A 10,014-nucleotide genomic window follows, 5' to 3' on the forward strand; every position below is an offset into this window, starting at 1 on the left:
AGGATTTGAACCACCATGTCTTAAATGCATTGAGCGTGATAATGCTACTTCTGTTGCTGAATGTTCTACTGCTGCTACTGTTGCAATATCTTCAACTGTTGATGTGAGAACTAACCCCTCTGCTGAGGATATCTCTGCTATTGCTGATGAGAATGCTAGGTTGAAGACATTGCTTGAAACAGGGATGTCCAAAAGTCTTAAAGGGCATCGAACACTATGTGATGTCCTCAAAAGGCAGATCCTAAACCGAAACCCGAGGAAAGAGGGTGTTGGGTTCGTAAGGAAAATGAATGCTGATGGCTCTTACTGGAAACCTGAGCAGTACCCCAAAACCACATGGGTTGCTGCAAAGGAACCTTCAGCAGATCCATCCAATCTATCTGGCTTCACTTGCGCTAACCCCATTGTCATTGATGAATCCTTTGATGCAAACTATAAACTGTTTAAGAATCAGATAGTGAAGTGTTTGCTAGGTATATTGGTACTAACTGCAGGAATGGGCAGCCTATGAAGAAGATCTGGGTGCCGAAAAAGTGTTTGGAAAATCTTCCTGTGAATGTCATCATGACACCACAGGTGAAGAAGACAAACCCCAGACCAAAGGCTTCATACGGTCCAAAGGCTTCATACAGACAGAGGACTCACCTGAGTCGCACTAACGCAAATGTTTTGCAGGGAAACCATACTCAGGCCTATGATTATGAGCGCGGTTCATCAAACCACCATGTTCATAAGACCAAGAACTATTCTGCTTATTCTTATGAGTACTATTGTCCGCCTGCAAGACTTTTTGCTAGGGCTCCAAAGCCAAAGTTCTCAGACTCTGCACTTAGACTTATTGCTTCTAAGCCACCCTTGAAGATGTGGGTGGCTAAGAAAGCTTAACTCTCTTTTGCAGGGAAAGGTCTCCAGCAGAAAACCAAAATCGTCTGACGCTATTGCTGGGGACCTTAAACATCTTGTAGGGCGCAAGATCAAATGCCCGAATGGTCTTACTATGTACTTCGTTCCTGAATCACTTGCTACTCTCCCTATCAGTCCTAATTTGGATCTAAGCTTTCATAACCCACTGGTTCATCAAATGTTTTTGCTTCACAATTCTCTTCGTGAAGCCTATCCCCCTAACTGCACTGTAGGGTACGACACTAGCGTCTTCAGAATGGATTATTGATAGTGGGTGTATCAATCACATGACTGGCAAAAGAAGCCTTCTTATGGACTCAACCTTACGTCCATCCGACAAGAGTCACATCACATTTGCTGACACTAGTAAAAGTAAGGTATTGGGTCTAGGTAGAGATGCAATCTCAAAGGATCAACACATGGATAAAGTCATGCTTGTTGAATCCCTTGGCTTCAACTTAATGTCTGTCTCAATGCTTTGCGATTTGAACATGATCGTAATGTTTGGAAAATATCGCTGCCTTGTTCTAATGGAATCTGACAAGTCTCTAGTGTTTGAAGGGTATCAGAAATATGATTTGTACGTGGTAGATTTCTCAGCAGGACCACAGCTTGCGGTATGTCTTCTAGCAAAAGCATCAGAATGCTGGCTCTGGCATCGGAGGCTAGGGCATGCTGGCATGAGGAACCTCCACACCCTTGCAAAGAAGAAGCATGTCATAGGCATCGAGGGCGTCAAGTTCAAGAAAGATCACTTATGCGGTGCCTGTGAAGCAGGAAAGATGACGAGGGCCAAACATCCCTCGAAGACAATCATGACAACAACTCGACCCTTCGAACTGCTCCACATGGATCTTTTCGGTCCCACTCATTACTTACTCAACTCTTACTACTACTGCTTGTCTCTATGGCTTTGTCATTGTTGATGATTATTCTAGATATACTTGGGTGCACATAATCCTCTACAAGACTGAAGTGCAGGATGTCTTCAGACGCTTCGCCAATCGAGCAATGAACAACTATGGCACCAAGATAAAGCACATTAGAAGTGACAATGGCACTGAATTCAAGAACACTGGCCTTGATACATATCTTGATACTTTGGGCATCACACATGAATTCTCAGCCCTGTACATGCCACAGCAGAATGGCGTCGTCGAACGCAAGAACAGAACACTCATTGAGATGGCCCGAACGATGTTAGATGAATACAAGACTCCAAGAAAATTCTGGCCTGAAGCCATTGATACTGCATGCCATACAATCAATCGTGTTTATCTTCACAAGCTTCTGAACAAGACATCTTATGAGCTCCTTACTGGCAAGAAGCCAAATGTCAGTTACTTCAGAGTATTTGGCGCCAGGTGCTGGATCAAGGATCCACATCACACTTCAAAATTTGCACCAAAAGCACATGAGGGTTTTATGCTTGGATATGGAAAGGATTCGCATTCCTACAGAGTCTTCAATCTCTTTCATTATAAAGTGGTTGAAACAGTGGATGTGCGGTTTGATGAGACTAACGGTTCACAAAGAGAGCACCTGCCAAATGTGCTAGATGAAGTTCCATCCAGTGAATCAATCAAACTAATGGGAACTGGAGAAATCATACCCTCCGAAGCTCAACCTGAAGAGGAACTTATCATATCCGCACCTGATCAACCTGAAGATAATGCTCAGCCTGAAGACAACCCTTCTAACATTGACAAGGATCATCAAGAGCAAAATCTTCGCCCTGTACATCCTCGTGTTGCAAATGAAGTGCAGATTGAGAGAATAATTGATAGCATCAATGCACCCGGTCTGCTCACTTGTTCAAGGGCAACTCAGCTAGCAAATTTCTGTGGGCACTTCGCCTTCGTCTCAATAACAGAACCCAAGAAAGTTGAAGAAGCCTTCATGGAACCTGAATGGATTCAAGCCATGCTAGAAGAGCTTCAACAGTTTGAGCTGAATAATGTATGGGAACTGGTTAAGCGTCCTAATCCTCGGAAGCACAATATAATAGGCACCAAATGGATATACCGCAACAAGCAAGATGAGCATGGTCAAGTTGTCAGAAACAAAGCTCGTCTCGTTGCTCAAGGATATACTCAAGTGGAAGGGATTGACTTCGATGAAACATTTGCTCCTGTGGCTCGACTTGAAGCCATACGCATACTGCTGGCCTATGCAAATCATCGTAACATACTTCTATATCAAATGGATTTGAAGAGCGCTTTTCTTAATGGCAAGATTGAAGAAGAAGTGTATGTTGCACAACCGCCTGGCTTTGAAGATCCAAAACATCCTGACATGGTATACAAGCTCAACAAGGCACTGTATGGCCTCAAACAAGCCCCTCGGGCTTGGTATGACACACTCAAATACTTCCTGAAGAGAAAAGGCTTCATACCTGGTTCCCTCGACCCCACTCTCTTCACGAAGACATATGATGGTGAACTGTTTGTGTGCCAAATATATGTGGAAGACATCATCTTCGGCTGCTCCAATTAGAAGTACAGTGAAGAGTTTGGATATATGATGCAAGAGCAATATCAGATATCCATGATGGGAGAGCTGAAGTTCTTCCTCGGTCTTGAAATATGACAGCAACGCAACGGCATCTTCATATCTCAAGAGAAGTATCTCAAAGATTGCCTGAAAAAGTTCGGTATGCAAGACTGCAAAGGCTTCACGACGCCAATGCCAGCCAAACATCATCTGGGTCCCGACGACAATGGTAAAGTGTTCGATCAAAAGGTATACCGCTCCATGATTGGTTCTTTACTTTATCTATGTGCATCTAGGCCATATATTATGCTTAGTGTTTGCATGTATGCTCGATTCCAAGCGGCACCAAAGGAGTCGCATCACTTAGCTGTGAAGCAAATTCTTCAATATTTGGCTCACACCCCAACTCTAGGATTATTGTATCCAAAGGGCTCAGAGTTTGATCTGGTTGGATTCTCGGATGCTGATTATGCTGGTGACAAGGTGGATCACAAGTCTACATCAGGCACATGTCATTTTCTGGGACGATCACTTGTATGTTGGTCTTCAAAGAAGCAGAACTGTGTATCTCTCTCCATTGCTGAATCTGAATACATTGCTGCTGGATCTTGCTGCGTTGAGCTTCTGTGGATGAAGCAAACAGTCAAGGACTATGGCATTAATCTAAAGCAAGTGCCACTCTACTGCGACAACGAAAGCGCCATCAAGATTTCCAACAACCCAGTTCAGCACTCGAAGACAAAGCACATTGAAATTCGTCATCACTTTCTCAGAGATCATGTTGTGAAGGAAGATATTGATATCATACACGTCAACACTAAAGAGCAATTGGCAGATATCTTCACCAAGCCCTTGGATGAGAAGAGATTTTGCAAGTTACAGTGTGAGCTAAATATCTTGGAATCCTCAAATGTCCTGTGATCAGCCACACATCCTAACACTTATGCATATTGATGACTTAGATGTGCAACACACGAAGTAAAGTATATCTTCAATCAATGAAGACATACACTCTAAGTGTGAATACATTAATGTGGAATTTGACTTCGGAGCGCCACGATAATTGTGCGCCGTGTCTGGGTCTAATACTTCTTATACGGTGGGTAACGCCACCACCAAAGGTTCTGTTTGAAGTGTTTCACTCATGGCATTACATTTGCTATGTCTTCACATTTGGTTTGGCTTCAATTTCAACATGTCTTCATGGTTATCTTCACTATATTGATTATATATATATACTAGTGTTCTGTCCTCTACAACATTTACTTATAGCTATATCTTCTTGTTGAATCTTTTGAACTAAGTGAATGTGATCGGACCCTAACCTCTCTATGCTTTCTATCTCAAACTCTATCTCTCCAAATCATATGCATTCTATTAAAACTGTCGAATGTCTTCTCTGCGTCCTTGTCAGCAGAAGATACAGAGACAAACATTAAGTCCATTTTCAATGCTCATTCCTTCACCTGAAACCCGGAGAAGTGGGAACGACCACCCGACAATCCAGGCGTGCGTGGGACGTGGAACAACCCCCGATATGCTGCATGATGGCCACGTGTTCCTCAGATGTGAATCGCCAGGGGCACCTGTGTAATAACACTGAGCCGCCCCTGTCCCTATAAATACACGCCTCACCACAGTCATTATATCTTCTTCCACTCTTGCACGAACCCTAGCACCACCGCTAGCTCTCGACGACGCAGGCGACGAAGCGCTTCGCTGCCGCAACCTCTCCGACGCCGTCTTCACGCCGACCGCAGACATCGTCTTCTCCGCCGTCGCCGTAGGTGTCCTCCGTCGCCAAGTTAGGGCACGGATGATCGAACTGCTCGGCCTCCTCTTCCACTCCGTCTAGCAGTTCTTCGTGTGGTAAATAAAACTTCCTTTTTACGGCCCCTTTGATCCTATAGCTTCGTCACTTTCTACCACATGCAGTTTCTGTTCACACAAGTTGGATCTCTTTCATACTGCATCTCATAATATGCCTAGTATATTCACTTGTACTTCACAAAGTAGTTAGATTCCTCACTTGTACTGATCCATGGATTCGTACAAATCTGGAACCAACTCCTTATCTATGAGTGAATGTCTTTGCATGATGAGGTCAATGTCTTCTAAACTAATTTATCTTCAAAATCTTCTGAGAATGCATATGACCTCTTCCCCTTCCCTCGCACCTTAATGCTGTCACAGGTACATGTCCGTGGGAGAATCCCTTGGTTCTCATAGTCTACATTCATTTGCAGAATTCTTACAGCATCATATAAATTCTCCCGAAGCCAGTTCCTGTTTGTCCAGCAAGCGAAAGCCTTTGAACGTGTTGAAGCCATTCAGTCTAAAGTTCATGGCTACAGAGAAATCTGCAAGGAAGGGAGGCAGACAGTGTCGTGGGGGAACATCAAGAGACTTGCCTGATGACCTCTCAGAGCTTTACAAAACAGATCCTGAAGAGGATTATAATCAGCGCAAGACCCGAATCCAGTGGATTCGAAGATATTGGGCAGAACAGTGGTACAAATACAGATTCGTGACCAAGGAATATGCTGAGAAGAGTGCTATCAAAAGTCCTTGGTGTGATATTCTCTTCCGAGGCCTTCCACCCAAGAATAGAGCTGAAGCTATTGCTCAGGGTTTCTATCCGTGTATGGTCCGTGGACCTCAGCCTGAAGATGCCGACCCATCATCATTGCTATGGTGTCGTGACGATAATCTCTTCAAGCGCAACTTCCAACACGCAAAGGCATCGGCCAAGGAAAACAAGAAGTCATTGGGACTAGACTTCAACCCTGGTCCTTCTGCTCCCCGGGCTGACGGCACACGCGATGCAGAACCCAATGTCATCGGTCCTTTCTACAACCTTGATGGCCTCATCACCCACATCTCAGTTCAAGGTGCAAAAGTGGATCATTCTGACGATGATGCTGACACTGATGAAGCCCCAGCTCCTACTCCAAAGCCGCAGAAGCTAAAGAAGGCTAAGGCTTCAAGATCAGCTGCTGCACCAAAAATCTCACGGGCGAAGCCACTGGCTACTTCACCTCCTAAAGACAGTGTGCAGTCTAAAGATTTGTCACGCATCTCCAAGCCCCAGAAGGTCAAGATGCCTCTGCCACACACCGGCCAAGAACTGACAGCTACTGCTATTCTGCGCAACGATGCCATTGATCTGTCCAGTGATGAAGATCTTGCAGATGACATTCTTGAGGAACTGATCAAGAGCAAAGAAGAAGCAGAAATCTTCAACAATTTACCTCTCTTTGACATGGCAATCATCCACAACTTCATCGATGTGTGGTTTGAAATGCCCAACCTCAGCTTTGAAGACCTGCAACTTACCATTGGTCTCAGTGTCGCCTTCCATGGCGCCATTGCTTCAGAGCTAGCTCTAGCTCAGCGCATTGTCGAACTGAAGCAGAAGATTGACTTTGAGAAAGCTCAGTTCAAGAAGCATATGGACAAGCTCAGCGTGCAAGAGGTCAAGAACTTCAAGCTCATGCTTCACGAGCTTAAAGAAGCCTTTCTCAAGAAGCATGAAGAAGCTCAAGGTTCTCGTGAGCGCATGAAGAGCCTGGCTGACAAATGTGTGTAAGCCTACAATGAGGCTGAGAAGCACAAGGCCCTTGGGCGTCCTGGCATCGACCCCAGGATGGCTGCAAAGAAGAAGAAGAAGCCCGCTATGGCCGAACCTGACGCACCAAGGCAGGAAGCAGATCCCATTGTCTTCCCAACTAGCATGACTGGCTCGAAGCCAAAGGCCCGGTCAACCGCTTCAGAGCTGAAGAAGACGAGGACTACTGAGGCTGAAGCCAGAAAGAGGAAACATCCTGAAGCCTCTGCTACTGCTCCCTCCAAGAAGAAGCGGAAGACCAAGAAGGAACGGGCTGCTCCCACAGAGCCCTTGATTGTTGAACCCATCTCCATGGTTCGTCCTAACGCTGAACCTCAAGAGCGCCAACTGACTGTCCATGAGCCTACTTTCACAGAGGCTCATGAAGCTGAAGACTTTCCAGCGGCTGATCCCATCGCTGGTGAAGACATTGGTCACCATGACCATGTTGAAGATGATGCAGTTCTTCCTCAGCTCGAGCACCAACAGGTATCATCGCCTGTGCTAACGCACAGCAAACTCACCAGCATTGGTCGTCCTCTGACGCCAATTGCTCAGGATGCATCATGGGCTGATCGCCCACAAGCACAAGAGGAAGATGAATTTGAGGCCCAGCCAACTCCAACTCCACAGGCGTCGCCAGCGTTACGCAGGCTTCGCAAAGGACCAAGGCCTCCAGTCTCTGAGTTTGAAGCTAAAGCTGCTGAAGACATTCCGGCTACATCAACCGATGAAGAAGAAACCCCAAGCGCTGCTACACCCCCGTCTCACCAAGAAGCTGTTCTCGAGGAGAATGTGACTGTGACCGACCCTCCAGCTCATCAAGTGGAGGTTGAGAATCGTGAGGCTGCCACCACCAACACCAATGAAGCCACTGGCGCTGTCATGGCTGAAGCCAATGTGGAGCCTACACCAACAACAGCACCAGAAGTCAGCGAAGCCAATGATACTACTGCTTCTGTCCATGCGCCTGCTGCTGGTCCTCAGTTTGACTATCATGTTGAGCACAGGCCTCGGGTATAGAAGCCAATCCCAAGATTGCCCAGGTTTCTAGGTCCTGCATTAGCACCTGGATCCTTCAATGCCAATGGCTTCAAAGCAGACAACACTTTCTTCAATAGCTCCAAGAACCCCTACTCAAGGGAAAGAATATCTTCTGATCGGTTCTGGAGCTATCCGCAGCGAAGCTATTACTCCTGCATTCTATACAATCAAGGTCGCATCTTCCCACATAAGCGTCTTGACATCGAAGCAATAGCTGGTCTGCCCTGTCTGGAAGAAGCTCTGGATTGCTTCAAAGAGATTGGATTGCTGCCGTTTGTCACCGACCAAGAGCACTGGAATGAAGAGTTGCTGCTCCAATTCTATGCCACACTTCACATTCGTGGGTACAACAGAGATCCGAAGACTTAGGTCCTGGAGTGGATGACAGGAAATGTTCATCACGAAGCCAAAGCCTTTGATATCATTGAGCTCACTGGTCTTCCCACTCCTGGCGATCTCTACGAATATGGCTGTCAGCTTCACAGTGAAGCTGTGGAGAGCATCTTTCAGAAGCCTGAACCAAACATGAGTCAGATGCTCAGTATGATGAAGCCATTGCCCCAAGATGCTGCATATCCCAAGGAGTTCTTTGTTGAAGACCTTGAGTATCTGCCAAGGACTATTTATCACATCATAAGGCGAACTCTCTGGCCCATCAAAGGACATTCTCCACATGCCAAGCTGGAAGGTGCAATGAAGACTTTGGTCTTCTATATTCTTCATGGCAAATGCTTCAATGCACAGGACTTCTTCATCTGCCAACTTGCTGCGTCAGGCTCTGATCTTTTTGGCTTGAAGTTCTACGCTCCATGGATAATGCGGCTGATCAAACTCCACTCCGCTATCTCATATCAGCCATCTGCTCGCAATCATCGGATCTTTCTGCCTGATGTGGATATGTCTGTTGAAGCCGTTTATCCTGAGCCTGCCAAGGAACCTCTTAGTCTTCAGAATGCGGAGCATCAAAGTTTCTCTCAGAACATTGAAGGGGTTGAAGCAGTCACCCGTGTTTATCCTCTGGCTAGAACTACACGTGCACCACATCCTGCCCTTACTGAAGCCACCGATAGCACAATTGCCCAACGACCCAAGAAGCGCACTCGTGTTCTCAATGACCGAGATCTTCTGGTGGCTCTTCATCAGAAATAGGATAGGCATCACGACTGGCTGAAGTGCCAAATGCAAAGCCTCTTGGTGGATGTAAATCGCATTCGCAATCTTGCCACCAAGAATTCCTTTATTGCACATGAAACCTCTCGACGCACATGGAAAGGGCTGACACTAATGTGCTCTGAAGATGATCTTCAAGAGGATGGCTTCTCTGAATGCTTGAAGTTTGACTCCACACCTCCTCGAAGGGCAGTGCTGCGACGAACTCCATCTCTTGAAGACTCTGAGTTCTCTTCCTCTGCTGCAAATGTGAATGCCAGAGTGATCGAGGATGAAGACGATGCTACTTCACCGCCACCTCCTTCAGCACGCTTCGACACTGCTCCAAGTTTTTCTGCACCACCGACGACCCTGCTGCTTCACCTACTCTTCATCGGAACGAGTAGATGCTCTATGTCTTCAAACCTTTTTGGTCCTTACTGACAAAAGGGGGAGAAGCATATGAGTTTGATAGTCTTCAAGCGGGTTCACATGGGCAGTTGCTTTATATTTTGCCTCGTGTTTACAACTCTCATTTTGATACATTTGGTTCTTTGAGTTCTAACACTTAAACTCGATGGTCGTCTGCTACTTATTTGCCACTTTGTGATGCGATGATAAATTCCGCATGTGCGACGAGAAATTCCGCACTTAGATCATTTTGGCAGACGTCCATTTTCCATTATGCATGTCATTATCTTCACATACCTTTTCATGCATAATGAATTGTCATCATAAGTTGAAGAGGATCTCCACGAGTACAACCTGCCATGTGCATTTGCATTCCAAAAGCAAATTACTTATATGCACATCTTCAG

This window comes from Triticum urartu, chromosome 4, assembly GCF_003073215.2.
Source record: "Triticum urartu cultivar G1812 chromosome 4, Tu2.1, whole genome shotgun sequence".
Classification (NCBI taxonomy): domain Eukaryota; kingdom Viridiplantae; phylum Streptophyta; class Magnoliopsida; order Poales; family Poaceae; genus Triticum; species Triticum urartu.